This window comes from Euprymna scolopes, chromosome 4 (assembly GCF_053919585.1).
Source record: "Euprymna scolopes isolate OS-2025 chromosome 4, ASM5391958v1, whole genome shotgun sequence".
NCBI classification, from domain to species: Eukaryota; Metazoa; Mollusca; class Cephalopoda; order Sepiida; family Sepiolidae; genus Euprymna; species Euprymna scolopes.
The window spans coordinates 153,115,643-153,138,342 of record NC_136485.1 but is presented as its reverse complement, the minus strand read 5'-3'; positions in this window follow the sequence as shown (position 1 = coordinate 153,138,342).

Sequence of the window (22,700 nt, the reverse complement as noted above, 5' to 3'; positions counted from 1 at the left end):
TGAACCGTAGAAAAAGAGAGAATATTCCCCATTCAAATATATTGTACAGTCACCTCAACCATGAATAAGGCAAACTAAGAAGAAACGACTTTGGCGTCGTTCCTGCCAAAATATAACCTGAAGTGAAAACGAATTCTCTATTCCCGGAAGTCACGCGACTTCAACTCCTGCTTCTGGATTATTCTTCACCCATATGTGTCAATCAAACTTTTCTATTTAAGATTGTAATTTTTGTTATGTAACTGTATAGTATAATCGACTTAAATTTTACATTAGAAGTTTTTCACGGGCCACTTCGTCATCTATATCTGCAAAGCATACAAAAGTGGGTGTTTATAGAAAGTAAAGCCGAAATATGTCCACAAGAATCGCTTTCCATTTTATATGGATGAGTTTTCCAGCTGCCCCTGTTATGACTTTTCGAGTAGGAAAGCCTCCATATAACGACACAATAAGCTCGAGTCCGATACCAATGTATAAGGATAAGTTTTTGTGTAATAGAGCGTGGACACGCGTATGCAACTACATGCGAAATGACGTCACCGTTAAAGAATATAAAAAGAAAGCATGTGCTCAATAAGACGACCACGTTAAAGACAGGAGTGACGTCACAGCCATAACGACAAGTTCCTGCGGAAGATTGAGGAATTAACTGTCGTCGTTACAAAGGGAAAAAACGAGTTGGAATTCTTTCCATATTATTTGTCTACATTATGTCTGAAGGACTGAGGCTACAACGTGTATGGTGGCGTTAAACCTATTGACATTAACCATTAATAACCTGCACAGAAGCAGACCTTATGTAATGTGTGTCACGATTTATAAGTTTTAAGGAAAGAGACTCTCTTCATGAAAAGTCATTTGATATTAAATATATGGAGGAAGGAAAGGGCGTTCTTTACAGTTGTCTTTCGTAAACGAGAATGACTTACAAATAGTTACCACGGATAGAAGGCGTGTTTATTCATCTTATCCCCACGAGGGCTACAAGAGTTCAGGTGTTATTTAAAAAAAGTCAGCAAGCTAGAAGTGCGCTTCCGCCTAAATAAAATGCATAAGCAGAGAATATACAGCCTGTAATGGTTTGCATCCTAGGACTGAACAAATCAGCCAGACAGCGTGTGTAAATCATGTGGTCGTAGGTAACTAGAAAGGTCGGCGATGTGCATTTCTCTTTCAATATCGTGATAACCGTATTAGACCGGTGTTTCCAACGCTTGAAAAGAGAAAGGGCTATTGCAATACCAATTAAAATACTCGTCTACTTCTATGAAATCAGATAATAATTTACACTCACTTGAACCCAGATAACAAAATTCTACACTTACATATGCGTTAAACAAACTTTTTCTTAAACTCTCCACAACATGTCAGCAACGCTATCGTCTACCATCGGAATTAGTCTGACTTGTTACATTATACTTAACGTTACTTAAAAAAATACCCATAATAAAAATAAAATTAAAACGAAACTAATGGGGGTATATGAGAAGACATTAACTGAAATTAATAAATTTAATTTGGGATGATGTCGGAAAAAAATTGATAGAATTTCAAAATGTTTCCAGATGTTCCACAGTACATAAATAACATTCAAGCGTGCTTTAAGAATTTGCATTAATCAACACATTTACTGATTTCAGTGTAAAATATACAAAAAATACATTTTACACATCCCATATACTTGCTTCACAAAACTGTTCCTTGGGTTACATTTTTAAATGCAGAACTTCTCCAGAAACATTGTTTCTCAATGTTTTCAATAACATTGCTATGACATAGAAAAACAGTGGTTGGGTTTGCTGACGAAAAATATTATATTGGCATAACAGTAACATCGTCATTACGAAGCGTAAACTTACATGAAATGTATTTTTCATCGACTAAACTGTAACTCAAACTTGATTATTAACACATGCTAAATAGTAAAAAAAGTACGTTTGTTAATATACATTTTATAATTGGAGTTCACAAAGCAGTGTTCACAGATAATCAAGGTCATGGGTTCAGCGTTTAAATTCAAATGTCATCTAAATCTCGATTAGATGAACGCATCGATTTTCAATTGTAAAATTAAATTCTTGTACGTTAGACGTGTTTTTCATCTTTTTCTAAATGCCATGAATTTTCCACATTAGTATAATTAATGCATTGTCAATAATATGACTTTCGAAATAATAAGTGTGCGTCAAAACTTAGGACAAATAACTCTTCTTCTGGAATAATGCTTATAATTGTCAACAAAATATTCTTTAAATAAATAAAATGTCTCTTTGGTATTTATTCAAAATTGTAGTCTTTGCCTCCGGACTGTAAAAATAATTGTCAGCGAAATGCACTTTAAATCAACCAAACAAATGTTACTTTTTTCAATTTATTTATTTCAAATTGTACTGTTATAAGTGACACTCTTCTGGAGGTTGATGGTCCAATCGTAAGCGTGGGCGAGATTTCAAATACGATTGCGCATTATTTAGGATTTCAACCTGGTAATGGCTGACATAACGAGAGCATGTAACCCCTGTGGATTAAATAAAGGGCTTCGTTTAAAATTCAGTGCAGATTCCTTGGTTAAGAGAAAGTATCTCGAATTCAACAAATTACAAATGAAGTAGGCCGAAGGTTTCACGGCCTGAAAATACTTAAAATTCGAACAGTAATCGGATTAAAATAATCCTTACACCTTAGCGTATTATAATATTAATAATAATAATAATAATAAGAAGAAGAAGAAGAAGAAGAAAAAGAAGAAGAAGAAGAAGAAGAAGAAGAACAACAACAACAACAACATCGTGTTTATATTCATTTCTACACTTCCCCCTGTACGGGGGCACATAATTATAATTATACAATGTATTTTATTTGCCAGACACTCCCCCAAAGCAGTGTCTCTATTGAGTCCTATCGATTTTATTTCCAGGATTTTTTTTTCTGTCTACTCTCGGCGTTTGGTAATTTATTCATCAGTCTAGAATCATTCTGACTTATCTGTGAGTTGCCTTACTGGTTCACCATGCGCATGTTAGAAAAGAGACCAAAGATGGCGCCGTTTGTTTCACAGACTTGCTTTTCATTGCATCGAGTTGAAGATTATAAATTCAGTGAAAGGGAATGAGAGAGATATAGAGAGGGATAGGGAAGGCGAGCGTATGTATTTTACCTACAAGAGGTTTCCACGTTTTATTCAGCAAATCAATAATCTTCCCTCGTCTTTCCCTCCGAATGCCTTCGCGCTTTTACAGGGCGACTCTTGCCGGAAGTTGCAGGGCGGCCATCATGTTTATCATTCTAATCAGCAATCGAATCTCATTAAAGGTGAACGTACAAGATTTGCACTCGAGCGGAAGACTTGATCTTGGAGCCGAAGTTTAATCACCGTGAAGGGGAAAATATTTATGACAATGTAAGGCCCCCCCTACTAGAGCTGCTCTTGATGTTATCCGTGATCTCATCTTTAAAGACATTTTTATTCTCAGAAAATGGTCAACTTGTAGTGTTTTATGATAGAACATTTGACTATTTAAAAATAAGTAAGAATGCAAAGCCATTGCACTAGAAATGTAATTGATATGTTATATAAAATATAAAAACGATTAAAAAATTAAATTAAAAATAATATTTTTTAGTATCTTGGAGAAATTTGTACCGATTTCTTATATATATATATATATATATATATACATATATATATATGACAAATGTCTATATTTCAAATTTCATAATGTTGACCATCTAACAATTTATTCATTAAATTACATTGACATTCACAATTCTTGACAGCAACTATTTCGTAGCGCAAAATAATTAATAAATTTATTATATCAATCCATGACTCTATTCTGCCCTTGAAATATATATATATATATATATATGTATATATATATATATATATATATTTCATCTTCTTATATATATTATTAAAAACTAAAAAAACAACTCGAAAAGAAATATATATATATATTCATATTAAAATATATAAATTTATATTAAAAAAAAAACAAATATATATATATATATAAACAAAAACAAATATTAAAATAAAATAATTCCAAAATAAAAGTTCTACTCCTTCTACTAGGTTATATAGACACACACATATATACATACATATATATATACATATATATGCATATATATGTATATATATACATATATATGTATATATATATACATATTTTTTATATTACTAAAAACTTAATGAAAGTAAAAAAAACAGTTATATGTTTAATTTCATTAGTGTTTTATTGATCTTTAAATGGGAGGTAAGATGATGACGCGGATATTGACACTAAGTGAGTCTGGCTTGCCAATTATCAATGAAATCGGCTTCATCATGGTACTGCTATGAAGATGGATATTATCAACATTCATTTTAGATTCATATTTTTCAGAGAAAATATTTTTGGAAAAAATATGCCAACATAAGATTTCGAGTTCATCAAAAATACCACGCTTATTTAATTGAATTTAAGCTTAATATTTAAATGTGATTGTACATAATTCTTCATAGTTTATTTTTAAGATTTTCCCATGTTCCTGGTACCTGGTGGGGCACAAAGTAGGTGCCTGTTGAGTTTTGGGTGTTTTGAAGAGGAAACATTTATGAAATATCGAATTCACAACCCCTCTCCCATAGAAGAGACGTTGCGAGCCTATCCTTGTTTTATCGTTATTTTCATGGCAGGTGCTCGTCTGAACTCCAATCCCTGGTCCCCCCTCGCCAAACTTTCACGAAAAACACACGTCTAGCTGAATCCACTGTGAAAAATTTCCCCCACTCTATATCTGTGCCTAAATCAAAACGCGGATTTCATGAGCAAAGCTTCTTTCTTAGAACTGCACGCCTGTGGAACTCTGTTCCGTCTGCCTGCTTCCCTCCGGACTACAACTTGCATGTCTTCAAGTCTAATGTTAACAAATTCCTAATGAACCGCCCCCCCCTAATTAAACACTTCATAAAATCTCCTCACTAACGTGATGTACTTGCAATAACCCTTATCCCTGAGTGGCTTCCGGGCCTTGATAAGTGGTGATCACTGTGTAAAAAAAAAAAAAAAATTCACATGTGGTCCAATGTCGCGTTTATATTCCAGGAAAAGTAGATAGCAGATGGCAACGTTAATTTTTGTATGCTGTGGAAGCGAGTTGTCAACATAACCGCACATATAGTGCTTGGAATTCTCAAATGCTCACCTTTCCGGTATTGACCAGGTCCAAAGACGCCTAACGTCAGCGACCACATGAGATCCGGTCTAGCAACCTTATTATAACGTACAAAACATTCCTATGTAGAAATAAAAATCGATCTGAAAGTTGTATCGAATCCTATTACTTACACATGTGTTAAAACAATTTTAAACCCGATTTATCAAATGCAGGAAATCCTGCCTCTAGAGAAAAATGAGTTTTTGATAGTTTATGTAAGACTTACTGACATTGCAGGAAAAATAATGCGAAATATATTTAAATATTTACAATAGATGTCTATCAATTATCAACTGGACAATGAGAGATGTATGGACTGTCACCTCTCCGACGAGAAATTTATCGAGTGTAGCCTCGACTGGAAGGAATATATCAACTGACGCCTTGGCGATACGAAATTTATCGAGTGCATCTTTAAAAGAGACAAATATATCAAATGAGACTCAACGCCTATACGAAATTTATCGAGTGTAGATTCACTAGAAATATATATATATATATATATATATATACATACATATATATATATATATATATATATATATATATATATATATATATATATATAATGATGCTTCAACAACGTGACGTCAACTTATGTAAAGAGTAAACCCGGTAGAAAAATATATATTGAAGTATAATTATTATAAGTGAAAAATTAGGAATAATTCGACGGCGATACGAACTACAATTTATTTGTACCTCTGGAAAGAATGAATCTTTGGCGATACGAACTACAGTTTATTTGTACCTCTGGAAAGAATGAATCTTTGGCGATACGAACTACAATTTATTTGTACCTCTGGAAAGAATGAATCTTTGGCGATACGAATTACAATTTGTTTGAACCTCTGGAAGGAATGAATCTTTGGCGATATGAACTACAATTCATTTGTACCTCTGGAAAGAATGAATCTTTGGCGATACGAACTATAATTTGTTTGAACCTCTGGAAGGAATGAATCTTTGGCGATATGAACTACAATTTATTTGTACCTCTGGAAAGAATGAATCTTTGGCGATATTAACTACAGTTTGTTTGAACCTCTGGAAGGAATAAATTATTGGCAATATGAACTACAATTTATTTGTACCTCTGGAAAGAATGAATCTTTGGCGATATGAACTACAATTTATTTGAACCTCTGGAAAAAATGAATCTTTGGCAATATGAACTAAAATTGAGTTTAGTCTCTAGAAAGAGAAATACATAGAATGGCTCGTCAACAAAATAAATTAAATTGAGTGTATGAAATGATACAACAACGATATAAATGAAAATTGAGTAATTCACCGATCATATGAACTACAATCGAGTGTTGACTTGGCAGAATTAAGAAAAATGAATAATCGTTCGGTGATGCAATATAACTAGAGTTCAGCCTCACCAAAGAAATACATTGAATGGCACCTTAACAAAAACTCTCAATTACAGTTTCAACAGGGGGAAATATATCGACCTAAACGACTATAGCTTAGCATATGAAAATATGTCAGGTGCCCTCTCGCTAATACACAATTTATCGAATATTCAAGACATGAGTAATGGAGAAATATATCTATCGACACATAAAGAAAATACACATTTTATTGTATATAATAGTGACAGACGGACATCTATATCGTTTAACGCCGAGACCATACTTCTATTACGTTAAAATAGTAATTCTCATCAGATCCCTAGAGTTAAGCTATGTTAACTTTTTCAGTTAATAGGTGATGATTAGGAAATCCCAGACCCCGTAAAGTTGGACGTTCGAGTGGGTGTAATGTAACTGTTTACAATAAACTAAGACAATGCATGAACCCAACTCTACCCTTACGAAAAAATAGAGTAGACACATCTCCAAATACTTAGTAGAGCAACTAGTCTCACAGAAGAAAAAACTCCGACTTTATACTTAGAACCCTCCACTTATTCAATAATTCTTTGGTTTTGCACTTTGTAGTGCTCAACCCTGGGTTTACTATGAACTTTTCATCGACCGAGAGAGGGTTACTCAATTAATTGCGCCACTGTCTTAGATTATAAATAAATAAATTGTTTAAATACATTCTAACATTAAACTGGGAGCGTGTATTGTATTTATATTATCAGTAGGGCTAGGACGACAGCATATTTTTTTATTGTTTGAAATCTCGAGTGTGTATCCGTTGATATCTTATATGCTTTTATGTAGAGTGATGTGGTTCTCGGTTGATTAACTGTGTCTAACTGTGTTGGATATATATTCGAGAGTCAAAACAACGAAAAGAACATGCTGTTGTCATAGACCTAGTTTTCACTTTTTAGAAAATGGGAGCCTTCGATTTTTAAAGTTATTATAAATTACATGATATCGCCATGTGTAGAAACTTTTGACTTAACTTCAAAAGGAACTAATCATAAATAGAATATAAAGCCATAAATATAATTTTCTTAAGATTCTCCTAACCTGCGGCCTTGTACTAGACTTAATAAAGGATAGTATAGTTGATTCTATTTACTTGCTTCTCTACAAGGGTAACATTTACCACACGGTAATAAAAATATAGCGATATCAAATCAGCAAGAGCAAGTTTGTATTTCGGGGAAGAAGCAAGGTCAGAGTGCATATGTGTTTGAACACAAATAAGTCGTCATACTCGTGGTTACAACAGAATCGGCAGAACACAAGCATTGCTATCATTATACGTCCGTTCGAAGAGGTTAACGCTAACTGGAAACTAAAATATATAGTTATCTTGTTATAGTGTCGTAAAAATATCAACCAAACCGGTTTTATTTCATAAAATCGACCCATTTACTTGCCTCTACACGACGACGGCCCTGTCGGCGGGGCATTAGAATACACCGACTGCCCTCCCCCCCGCAGAGGGAAAAAGTTCCTCAATGGGGGTCCTGGATATGACCTTAAACTATATCCAGTGGTGAGGACCCCAGCTTGTGGGCTTTAGGGAGTGTGGAGCCACCCTTTAATTACTATTGCTCCCAGGTCCACTCTGACCTGGAGTGGTAGTACCTGTTAAGGTCCCAACTATGGGTTAAATAGAAACCGACGTGAAAACAACAAATATATTCTCTTAAAAAAAATTCTTCAAAATCTTTGGATTCGGCATTAAATAAGCCGAAAAGGGTTGATATGCCGTAAAACAAAAACAACCAACCAACCAATCTACACGACGAAAGGTTTGAACCAATGTAGGTTTTAATAGGAATAATCACTTATTAAAGCCCGAAGTCTACTTGAGTATAAGGGTTAATGAATGTCCGGTTGTCGGGTAGACAATACTGTAATGGGTATTGGTGGAAATTGCCGTGGATTTCATTATTTAAGAACATGTTTACAGTTAACTTGAAAACGACTATATTCTAGTCAGCTGGAAAGCAGTGCCACGAAGTCGAGTTTGTTGTGGTGGAACCCACTCATTTACATATATAGATAATATTACACATAAATAACAAGACTCGGTTAGTCTGAGTGTGTGTTAACCAGAAGCCACCGAAGGTCGAACCGAGAGCAGATATGTTCTCCAGCCAAGACTCTCTTTCCTGACACCCATTATGTAAATACACTGTAAATATACTTTTCCTAATACACTTCTTATTAATCTACCTTTGTTTGTTGAGTCTTTATTTGTATTGCCTTATACGTTATTTGGTTCAACCTGCAAACATAACAGTTGGCGACGAAGATGAACGTCAAACATAACAGAGTTCCACAAGCAGGTTGTTCTAGGAAATTAATTCTGAAATCAATTTTCCTCAAAAGGGGGCACTTTAGACTGGTACAAAAATAACACTTGGCTCAGGTATGAAAAGCTTTTCTCTTTGACTGACCGACACTAGTATAGATAAAGCGTAGCATCAGAACAGTTATCAGTATTTGCTCGTCGACAAATGTCAATTCTCCTGGAGTGAAGCAGCAGCTTTCACCACAAACAAATAAAAATAGGTTCGAACTCATAGTTTTCCTTCCCTCAATAATATAATATTTGCTGACTTGAAAAGAAAATCGTTATAAAACATATTGCCTGGTTATTTTTTTTTTCATCTCACTCAGTATTTTTTTCGCCAAACTTGACCATCCGCACCTGCCCATTTCTCGCTGTGCTGAAAAACTCCAACATTTTCTGCATCTCTGAGTAGACATATTTTCTTTCAATGGTTCGTCGAAAAATCATCTTCAAGTTAATCAAATTTATATTTATCTGGCTCTTGAAATCGATTTTTGCAAAATGTTCGATTGTGCCCATCTTATTTTTGCATCATTGCAAAATCGAGCGGCTGGTGCAGACATTCAAACGATCGGACCTCAATTACAAGATTGAGAGGCTTTGGAATCCATTTCTTTCTTAAAAGCAACTCTTTCACTCCCCCTTTCTCTATCCATCACTCCATCTCTCTCTATCTTGATCTATTTATTATCTTTTTGTCCTACTCTCTCTAACTCTCTCTCGCATACTCTGTCTGTCTGTCTGTCTTTCTCTCTCTCTCTCTCTCTCTCTATATATATATATATATATATATATATATATACATACATTTATATATTGATATATAATTAATAAAATAATATAGAAAAACTCGAAACCCAACAGAAAAAACGTGATGCCATATAAGAAATCAATGCATTTGATATTGAAAAAAGTGAAGACAACTGGAGACTTCAAGAGAATTTCTGTCACTTAAACTCCAAATAGTACTTTTTGTTACTGTCAGTAACAAAACTTTTAAAATTAATTGTGTGAAAACTTCTCGTATCATCATCATCATCATCATCTCTCTCATATATATATATATATATATATATATATATATATATATATATATATATATATATATATATATATATATATATAACACGGTAGCGTGTGTGTTATTTTCTGTGTCACGATTACATCCGGGTCGTTTAATTATTATGCACTTCTATTTCTTGTCATAAATATTTTTATCAAATATTCTTCATAAGTTTTGGTTTCGGTCCCGCTAGATTTTGTTGTTATTGTTGTTGTTGTTGTTGTTGTTGTTGTTGCTATAATAATAATAGTAATAATAAAAATAATAATAATAATAATAATAATAATAATAATAATAATAATAATACCACCTTAGTCTATTCTCCCATTGCAATTATAACCATTACTCTACAACTGAGAGGCCGCATTAGTTTTCTGTAGAAAAACTGGAAAGAAGAATCACTTGAAATTGATTACATCTCCATAAAATAACCATCTAAATCTAGAAGTAATTTCTTCGGCGGAATCAGAAGAAGACAGATAATATCAAAGACGTCGTGTTTGGTGTAACTCAAATGAAATCGAATGAATGCGAACTCATAGAAATGCACTAATGCAAATAAGAACAGAGAATCGCGAAGGCACATACACACATACAAACACGTATGTAATTTATTTCAAATAAACGAACTATCGAACAAAATCTGTAAGCATAGATAGGAAACAAATCACAGGCCAAACGATATAAATACTATTCTTGACAACGTTTCAGAACTGAAACGAAATATCCAACAACGAAGCACAATTGCGAGGTAAATTGTTATTATTCTTATTTTGTGTAATGTCCATGAAAAGAACGGTGTTTTTTTTTGCGGACGTCTTACAGCCGTGGAATATAATACCGGGGATTTAACTTCAGAGCAAATGTAAACAAATTGTGCCTATAAACAGCGCCCAAAACTAATCAAACGATATTCATATGATTTATCAAATTTAGTATTCCAATAGATTTTACCATTTTCGACTGACAAATATTGAGCCTCGTTAGTCATTAACCTCGAGTAAACATTTGTCCTAATAAGCAGAGACAAAATAGTAAACCGGCATGTGTTCTTCGCTGATTACTTCACACACACACACACACATGTATATATATATATATATATATATATATATATATATATATATGAGCAAACAGTTAATAAAATATGTTAAAAACGCTTTGAAATAAGTTAAAAACATGTTTAATCTGAAAAGGAAACACTAGATAAATGGATAGTCCTTAATGCGCGGAGTTTTGAAGAAATACTCTCCTTCTCATCAGAGGGTAGGAATTAGCAAAATGCGGGATCGGATTTTGCATGCAGAAGTGTTTGATGAAACAACAAGTAAGTCAAAGATCTTACTTGAAAACAAAATAAGTTAAGCAGAGGGAATATGGTAAAGAAGAAGGTGATTACACATGAATGGATAGTCTGGTGGAAGATAAAAAATCCAGTGACGGTAAAATCCAAATGTAAAACTTCAAGAAAATTAAAAGAATTTCCATTTGTACAAGTAAAATCCAAAGACATCCCGTTATTGGAAGAAGATGGTCCATAATAATCCAAAGGCAGAAATCCATGGAATAATTCACAAATATGTGTACAAGGAAAACAATAATATTAATAAAAGAAAAATAAAATGTGCTTTTCACTCTACTTATATATATATATATATATATATATATATATATATATATATATATATATATGAAAAAAATGGAGGCTTGACAAACAACGCGAATTACACACTCGGCATCAGAGGTATGTTTTCGCCTGTGCGTAAAACATAAAGGTTGTGTTAGAATATGCCCTTTCTTTATAGAATTTCTGAAGAGTTTGCCATATTTTAAAATAAAGTGATAACATATTTTACTGTTAGTTTAAAATTGCTAACGAAGCGGATGTGTAACAAATACTCTTATGAGAAAATTAAAAAAAGTGTTTTCGAAAATTGTGTATCGAACTTTAATATACATATACACACATATATGTATATAATTATATATATATATATATCTAATTTATATATATAATTATATATATATAAATTATATGTATATATATATATAAATTATATGTATATATATATATATATATAAATTATATATATATATATATTTAATTATTATAGTAAAAAAATAATTAAATATATATATATATATATATATATATATATATATATATATATATATATATATAATGTTATTAGTAGTATTCCGAATGTTATGGGGTTTATATAATTCAGTAATCGTTCATATACCCATAAATTTTAAGCCAAAAACGATGACTTAAAGTGTAAGCTACAAAATTATCATATTTCATAATTTAGCATTCATATATTGTTTTAACAAAAACCAAGACCTTTAGAATGGGTTGATAGCAACGCATAGTGTATTTCATCGTTAGTTACAATTGTTTCAAGACTATTCGGACAAATTCAAATATCATGTCGTTTAAAAATTTTCACAGGAACAGCCTTTCTAAAGACTTATTGAATAAAAACACTTCAAGAATAAAACATAATAGAAACCATTTCCCTTATAAGGAAAAGCAAACAAGCAAAAAATATTTACCTATATCTCATCTTTGCAAAGTATTTTTTAAATATTTATATATTTATCTATTTTCGTATCTCCATTACAAAAATACCAACAAAATAGCATACAATTTTACCACTAATTTACCTGTGTCTATTTAATATGTTTTATTAATATTATTCATTAGTCTCTTAAACTAAATTTTCTAATCCGGACTAATCAACTGATATTAAATATCATTGCCTGGGACACGTACACACACACACACACACATATATATATATATATATATATATATATATATATATATATATATATATATATATATATATATATAACACATCTTTGAGACTTTACACGACCGGTCGCCACAGTCGATTGAAAATTTCTTGGGGCGACTAAACGTCGTTAATCACTCACCCGCCAGCCGATCAAATTTCTTTAAATAAACAAACGGGAAAAACTCATTTATGTTATGACCCTCAAATATTCGGTGACTTATTATTCTATGTCTCATCATTTGTGAATTCTTTCATCTCTACCTGTGAGACCATTGGAATATCCTATTGAAAAAAGAGTGGTCATGCTAAAGATCAATAAGAGGTCAAATTTATACATTCGGCGTGTAGTCAAAATGTCGCCTTTATTTAGCTCTTTGATTTTGAAATTCATTTGGAAAAAAAATTCTTCGACACTATAACTACATACACTTCATGCTTACAAAAGTAAAGACGAACATTTGAAAGAGGGGGGAAAATGCATCGTTCCGTCAAGCATCCGTAGAAATGATTTTTATTTCTATGGAACAATAATATGAATGATGTTATATAAAGAAACTGATGTTGTATTTTAACGTTTTGTTGAATATTTACTGAAATGTTTATAGTAATAAAATAGTAGATTTACAAGAGTTAAACAAATGTGTTCTTCATTTCTTGAATTTTTGTACAATTATCCACTATTATTTATTGAAACAAAGACATAAAGTCGGACGAGTAAAAATATTTTTAGCCGAGTAAATTTTCCCTCACACTCGACCGACGGTCGAGTGATTTTTTTTTAAATCTCAAAGGCTGTATATACAGATATATACATATATATACGTATGTATACACATATAGATACATATATATATACATATATACATATATATAGTTATATATACATATATATACATATACAGATATATATATATATATATATATGCATATATATACATATATATGTGAATAAAGAGAGAGAGAGAGAGAGAGAGAGAGAGAGATACTAAATAGATGTGCGCAAAAATGTTAAACAACACTAATTATTTATCAGTAGTGTTGATCCAGAGATTAAAAAAATATTCAAGTTTGAATATATGTTCATATGAAAAGTTTAATAATCTCGTATACATACTTCCAAATAATAAAGTTTTACTTATTCTGACAGATAAAATAACTTGTATTAAACGGTCAATTTGTATATACAAAATTATTATTTACAAGATTAAGCTTGAATCATTCCATAATGCTAACTAATAATCTAGTCCTTCAATTCCACTCCTAAAGAATAATATGAGAAAACATAATGCAAAATCAATTTTCGCGAATTAACAAGTTGTTTTTCTCTGATGAGAAATACACGTATTGCTTCAAAATTCCGGAGCTTCAAAATATTCATATAAACGTCTACACCATACACATTTATGTTCAAACAACAATAATGATTTTGTTTGTTTGCATATATTTTGTTTTAATACATTTCTGAATTACAATTATGCACTACTTGAAATATTGAGCATCATCTATCGTATTAGGATTCTCTCCGGCATCTGAGAGTATGTCTCTCTCGAGTTTTTTTATATAGTAATTACTTATTTGTTATATTTATATTAATGTATGTATAATCTTTTCAAATATGACTCAATTTTCAAACTTAATCAAGTAGAGTGCATTTGTCTTTTTATCACTCTTATATTACAATCAAAACGAATTATAACTTAAATCAATAATAACAATCTACGTTATGATTAGGGCCGTTACAACAGCATATTCTTTTCATTTTTTTTTATTCTTGAGTAAATATCCGTTAATATTGTATATGTTTTTATATATAGGGATGTGGTTATCGGTTGATTTATAGTGTCTTTCTGTGTCGGATCGATACCTGTGAGTCAAAACAATGAAAAGAATATTCTGTTTTCACAGCCCTCGTTATATATATATATATATATATATATATATATATATATATATATATATATATATATATATATATATATATATATACATATATATATATATACATATATATTTATATATATATATATACATACATATATATTTATATATATATGCATATATATATGCATATATATGCATATATATACGTGCATATATATATATATATATATATATATATATATATGATACAGATGAACGATAAATAAACAGTTATTTGAATGACTAATTTGCATAACTAATTTATAAGCCGTTCATAAAAAGTAATTCCTTTATCTGGAATTTTGTGTTCTTACTTTGCTATATATATATGAAATAGTTTCATGAATGTTTAGAGTAATTATATTTTTCTTTGTTGCTTTGAAGCTTGCGGCCATTTGCATGCTTCCGACTTTATTATGGAGTTCTTATTTTTGTACACTGCAGGATCTTCCAATCTGTAGGGTTTTGGAAGTAAAAGGAGTACAAGACAGCGTTGCATTGTATGATCTTTCTCTCCACATTCGCAGATTATTGGGTCTGCGTTGTAGTCCTGTCTTACTATGATGTTTCCTCCTTGCATGATACTCCTGAACAAGGATTGATAGTTTTAAAAAAAGGTATATTTCCGTATCACTGGTACATTGAACTTTTCCATGCCACCGGGTTCACAACACTGCGTTTATATATATATATATATATATATATATATATATATATATATGTATATATATATATATATATATATATATATATGTGTGTGTGTGTGTGTGTGTGTGTTATATGTGCATGTGTGTATATGTACGCATATATAGATACACACAAATACACACACATATACACACACGTATATATATATATATATATATATATATATATAATGTCCTTCTGAATTACACTGGTCAACACAATATTTTTGGCAGGCAAAGTAAGACTGGTTTCTGGGGTTTTCAAGGGCGCTGAATCCGAATCTGACATTAGTTTTTTTTTTCAAATTGGCTCTAGTTATTGAGATATCACAGGGGGGTCGTTTGTCTGAAATCACCCATTCGCGACCATAGCTAAACGTACAGAAAACGGCTAAATAGTGCATAAATGTCAGATATTGATTTTTATGATAATCTTAAACCACAAAGACAGTGTAAAATCTCAATCTAACAAGTTAAGTTAGATATAACATCATTTCATTTATCCTATAACTGAACACTTTTCATAGGTTTCGAGGATATACAAAAAAATTTCTAAAAATTTGCTGAATTTTAATTCTCCAAGTAAAAAAAAAACATTTACATAATCAGTTATATATCATAAATTAATGCAAAGCATTATACACTAGATTCTTAGTTACAATGAACACACAAAACAATATTTTATTCACAAAACTAAAATTGACGTTTATACGATTTTCGCTTGTGAGCAACTTTTGGGCAGTCTCTCAAAAGGTTCCAGCAGTAGTCTGCTATCATGTGCTCATCCCATTTGCCTTGGTACCTCTCTTCCATTGTTTTGATGTCTTGATGGAATCTCTCTCCCTGCTCCTCACTGTAATCACAAGATTACCAGGAAATCTGTCGAGGTGGCTAAACAAGAAATGAACTTTAGTGCTCATATTTGCCCCTAGTTTTCCGTATGCAGTAAGCATCTTACGGACCAATTGCTTGGACACCCAAGCATTTAACTCAACCGTGTTCATATGATTAGTGAAGTCAGAATCCCTCATGAGCGTTCGAATCTGAGGTCCATCGAAGATGCCACCTTTAGCTTTTTCGATGGAAAGACCTGGAAATTGCCTGCATATGTACTTGAAGCAATCTCCATCCTTGTTCACCGCCTTTACAGACTGCTTCATGAGCCTTAGTTTTATGTGCAATGGAGGGAAGACGATTCTATCCCTGGGTACCAAAGGCTCATTGATGACGTTGGCTGTGCCGACTTCGAGACTTTCTCGTTCTGGCCAGTTCTCCCTTCTCCAGTGCTGGATTCTTGCTCTGCTATCCCACAAACAAAGAAAGCAGGGATACTTTGTGTACCCACTTTGCTGACCAAGCAGAAAATTCACCATTTTCAAGTCCACACAAATCAGCCATTTATGAGTGTTGTAATTCAGCTTTTCAAGAACAAATTTGATAGCATCATACTCTTCTTTCATCTTGGTAGAATGGCCAATTGGTACAGGAGCAAACTTATTGCCATTGTGCAAAAGTACAATTTTTAGACTTGCTTTCGAGCTATCTATGAAGAGACGCCAATCTGCTGGGTCATATGATGAGATCCCCATGCAGTTAAGAAGTGCAGAAACGTCATTACAAAAGACCAGGTCGTCTTCTTTAGAAAAGAAACGAAGCAAGCTGCCTTCCCTTGTCCTATAGTATGTTACTTTTGTGCCAGAATCAAGAATGTGTTTCTCTTGGAGTCGTGATGCAAGAACTTCAGACTGCTCCTTCGACAAACAAGGTCTCGCACTAGGTCATTAAGTTCAGATTGATTGAAAAGCTGAGGGCCATTTGAGGGTTCTTCATAGTCACTACAGCTATCATCACTTGATATTGAAAGATCAGCTGGAATCTCTTCGGTTTCATCGATTTCAGGCAAACTGGTGAAAACAGGCACAGGTAGATCCTCAGAGTGCGCAACAGGACGGATAGCAGAATCCAGGCTCGGATACTGCCAATTTGCTTTCTTGTGCTTGTTAAACCCCGTCATGTCATTGAGACAGAAGTAGCAGTCATCAAAATGATTGTTGGGCTCTCTCCACACCATTGGTACAGCAAACTTCAACTTCAGCTTACCGTTGGTCCAACCGCGGAGACTTTCTACACAGGTTTTGCACACCATATGTGGGGCCCAAGACTTGTCTTGGTCACCAAGTATCATATCCAAGTATGCTTTGTACGCCCTCTTGACAAAGTCTGTAATATTCCTCTTTTGTTGTGCCATCATATACTGCCCACAGATGTAACAAAAGACATCCGGTTCATATCTGCAACATCTTCTAGAAGAACTCATTTTCTCTCTGGAACTCATTTTCAATTGTGGAATTAAAAAGAAAATTCTTAATTACTGTTTAATTTATACTGCAACTATATTTATGGAACATGTTATTAAGTAATTACAGTATATAATTATATAAAAATTCTTCCTATATAAATAATTATATAAAAATTCTCCCTGAAATACTTCAATATACACATAATCATTATAATGATTCAATAATATCAGAAAATTATTATTTACTGCTTCTATATTGAAGTATTTCAGGGAGAATTTTAGCAGTTTAGGCTTATTTGGGGCTATCAGTATCTTCTAAACTAGAGCCAATCTGGCAAAACCAATGTTATATTCGTAATCAGCGACCTTCAAACCCACAGGAAACACTCCTAGATGGTCTGCCAAAGAAAAAAAATAAAAATTTGTTGACCAGTGTTATTAATTGTTATTATAATCTAGAATTCGATTATATATAGATACATACAACAATGCATATATATATACGTATATATATATATATATATATATATATATATATATATATGTGTGTGTGTGTGTGTATGTGTGTATGTGTGTGTGTGTATGTGTGTGTGTGAACGTGCCTGTGTGTTCCTGGAATTTTAATCTTCTCATTGGGAAACAAAGACGATTTACTTGTGCGTTAACATAAAGAATTATCTGCCTATCCCCCTTCGTTTTAAACTCGTACGAATCGATACTCTACAATCGATTATCGTCAAATCGTTAAATTTCCTTTGGACATTTTACTGCCTTTTCCGTCTCTCCGATCTACAGTGATTCTTATTACACTGAATGCCGTAAATTATTTTCAAATTGAGCGTATACAAAATTTATTTTCAAAAAGTTTTACACATATTCATTTGCAGATGTACTTTAATTGCTCATGTTTCCGACAAAATCTTATCTTGAATATAACAAGGCAATAATATCACGATGTCCAAACATTGTTAATTCACGACTTGCACAGCAGCCGCCGATTAGCGTGATGGTTAGGAGCCTTGACTGTCGTACAGGCGGTCGGGTTTCAATCCTGGCTTGATGTAGTTGTCTGTCTAACCGCACTGATGAGCTGTGAAACAGCGAAACAGTACTGTATGTGGATGACTATAATACTCCTTATCTTGAGTTGAGCATATTGAGAAGTGATACGTAAATTAGCATTAAATTATAACTATAATTAGCATTAGCGTATAAAGCGGCGCTCGTTGTGTAAACAAATCGAGCTTGGGTATTTCGGACGATGTAAAAACATCGTTAATTCACGACTAGCACAGCAGCCGCCGATTAGCGTAATGGTTACGAGCATTGACTGTCGTACAGCGCTCGGGTGTCAATCTTGGATTAAGGTAGTTGCCTGTCTAGCCTCACTGAGGAAACAGTACTGTGTGTGGATGACTTTACATATATATATATATATATATATATATATATATATATATTATGCAGTATAGTTTACAGATGAGAAATAAGGGTAATCGCAAACGTAGTGTTGAAGGCAATGCAAGTTGAGTTTCTCTACTACTGATATATCTAGAAACAGGGTGACCCCCAAAAAACGGACCCAACTATAATTAGGCCTCGTTTCTTAATGTTTTGTCCGAATGAAATGAAGATTTGGTCATAAAAAAATAGTTTATTATATTCAAAACATCATATCAAAACACTAGGGTCTTTGGCCTTTTTTTCTCCGTTGAATGTAAAATGCTCCAAAAACAATTGAATGTCCTCTGTTTCTTTTTTGGGGTGTGTGTGGATCACCCTGTATTAATAACATAGCGTGTGTGTTATTTATTTTGTGTGTCGCGCTTACATCCAATTGACTGTCACTTAATTTTTATGGACTTGTAATAAATAGTTTTAGCAAGAATTCTTCATAAGTATTAGCTTTGGTTTCGATTATAGTCATTTATTATTTTATAAATAATTTTACAAAGATTTCTTAATCTGTTTTGGTTTTGGTTTCAATTATAGCTGATAGCACTCCAGTAATCTATTTTTTTATAAATAATTTTATTTAGAATTCTGTATAAGTTTTGGTTTCGATTTTGATTATAGCTGTTGCATCCGAGTCATATGGGTGCATATTTTTATTTTATTTTTGAAATCTGAACTTTATAATATATAAAAATCGATAGGAATTTTACTCTATAATAATATATACGAAATCTGAAAGAATTAAAACATTATATTATCGCGTACTATACAGCAGGACTACGACGGGCGTCCCTGCTAGCTTTGATTAATACTTTTGAAGCTTTAACAAATTTGTCCAAGAGCAAAGTGTAGGATGTGTTCTTTAGATGCTGCACTTCCATTTCTTGTTATCTTTCGGTGGAGGAGCAGGTCTTTACGACTGAGATATTTTTTTTATTTTTGTACAAAAAAAAAAAAACGACCCTGGTGTCTAACTCTGTCCCGTGCGGAGGCATTGTAAATAGGCTTCTGGGCTTGACCGTTACTCCTGATCTTAAATGGAACACGTACATCAAATCTGTTGCCAAGGCCGGTGGAAAAATGGTGGTATCTTTCTATTGATCCAATAGATATCTCACTGACTTTCTCTTAGTGATCGTCAGGAGCTTGTTAACCTCATCCTTTCTGGTGTATGCAATCAAGAACTCGGCCGCAGATTGAAATGTGATGAGAAAACGGCACGAAAGACTGTGTAAAAGCACCAAAACACCGGCAGTATTCGTTATGTCTCTAAATCTGATCGTACTAGAGTTACTTTAACAGGGAAGACAATGCTATCAACATCCACAGCCTAAGAAACAGATTTGAAACGGCTCCCCAAATCCAACAACAGTGCAATCTTGTAAAAATTGATCTTTTCCTTCTGTCAAGAACAGAGTAAAGGAATTTAATTTGCGAGGATATGTTGCAAGACGTAACCCAATGATTTCAGAAAATGTATCGAGCCACAGGAATTGGTATGTTTGATCTGGCATAATGATGATTCATTAAAATTCTGGGGTCTGCGTACGCGCCTGGTCCACAAAGTATGGAAATAAAAAATTTAAAAATTAAATAATAGTATAATAGTATAATAAAATTATGGGGTGTTCGTTCGCGCCTGACCTCCATAGAATGGAAATATGTCACAAAGATTAACAAGGTTTTTTAATATAGCTCCACAGAATATTGTGATAAGTGTTTCAGTGTGAAGAGGTATGGTATAATAAATTATGGGGTTTATCTATTTTATTTTTACTTTCATCATATTTTGCTTTGGTTTTAATACCCCTCAAATTCCAAGCTATCCTTTTACAACCCTTCTTTTTAATATCCTATCATACTTTCATAAATCAGTCATTTTCTGGAGGCTGTTTTTAAACCCAGTCCACGACGAGTACTTTTGCTGGTATATCTATATATATATATATATATATATATATATATATATATATATATATTGACATTTAAGAGAGATGAACGATATTTCTGTATATTATAAATTACCGTTTATTAGAAGAATTAATACATATCATATTTCAAATATTAGTCAATCCCAGAACTAAGCTAATTATGGAAAGTGTTAGCGTGATGTAAATATAATGGAAAAAGCCGTAGTAAATCAAATGCTTCCTTACACTTGATCTTTCTCGGCCATATATATATATATATATATATATATATATATATATATATATATTTATATATATATTTATATGTACACACACACATATATATATAATTAGAAATTTCACGAACTTAGATAATATATTTATATATAAATATCAATCATTAGAAACAGATGTTAACAATCATTATGCATATCTATACACATTAGTATTTGATACTGACGCAATCATCAGTGTAGTTAATGATAATTACTACTCGTCGGGAGATTTGAACCAAGTCACAAAGTCATCTTTCACTTCATGGCTAGCATTCTTTCCCCAAGGAAATCTGTAATTTGCACAAAAAGTCGGGAAATTAAGTTCTTATAAATGCCTAGTGACTGGACATAAATCGTAAACACCCAGGAATTGTTAAATATCAGGAAGTCGGAATATTGCTTTTGCGCTAAAGTTGATTTTTTTTTGTTAATGCCCTAAAAACGGGTCAAACTTTTTTTTTTTAAACGGGTATAATGCCTATTAAATTTTTCATAAATATTAATGTTTTTTTTCAATAAAAACAATAATGTTTTATGCCTAGTGTAAAAAGTGGTAATTACTGACTGGCATTCTACCTCAAGGTTACATTAGATTTTATATCTGATCTCTGTGTCACAATCGTTTAACACAATTTATTTCAGTGTTACAAAGTATAAGTTATGGATTTCATTATTTCCATATTCTTCTTATTATAATTATGTGATGACCGTCATAGAAATAAGCCTTCAAGGATGGCGTGTGTGTATTGTAAAAAAATCACTAAGATTTAAACTCGAACCCGACCGATAGGAAAAGAAAAGTTGACATATGCAAATGAGGACGTGGTCAAATTTGAGAATAATTAATAGCTGGTATTTCTTTCATTGGGGAGACGTTTCTTTTTGTTGACTCGGAGTCGTTTGATCGTACGGTTAATTCGCCTTTCAACCGGAAGAAAGAAATACGGATTTATACGAACATCAAAACAGAAAAAGAGGGATTGTCGTTTTTTGCGTACCCGAAACTTTGCAAACTAAAGAAGAAAACCTTTTCTTTTTTTTGCACGAAAATATATTAACTGTACTCGGCAGTTCAGAAACAAACTTTAATTTTAATCCTAGATGTTGTTGTTATTATTATTATTATTATTATTATTATTATTATTATTATTATTATTACTACTATTACTACTTAGAATAATTATTTATTAATCATATAAAGAAAGAATAATACTTATCACTTTGCAATCTGATTAATATACGTTCTGATGTGTATAAACGCACACATTAAATTAGAGATGGTCACAATTTACTTTCTTAGATGACTGTTTGTACCGAATTTCAGCATCTTAAAAGTTAAAAAAAATATTTAGCGGACATTATACGGATA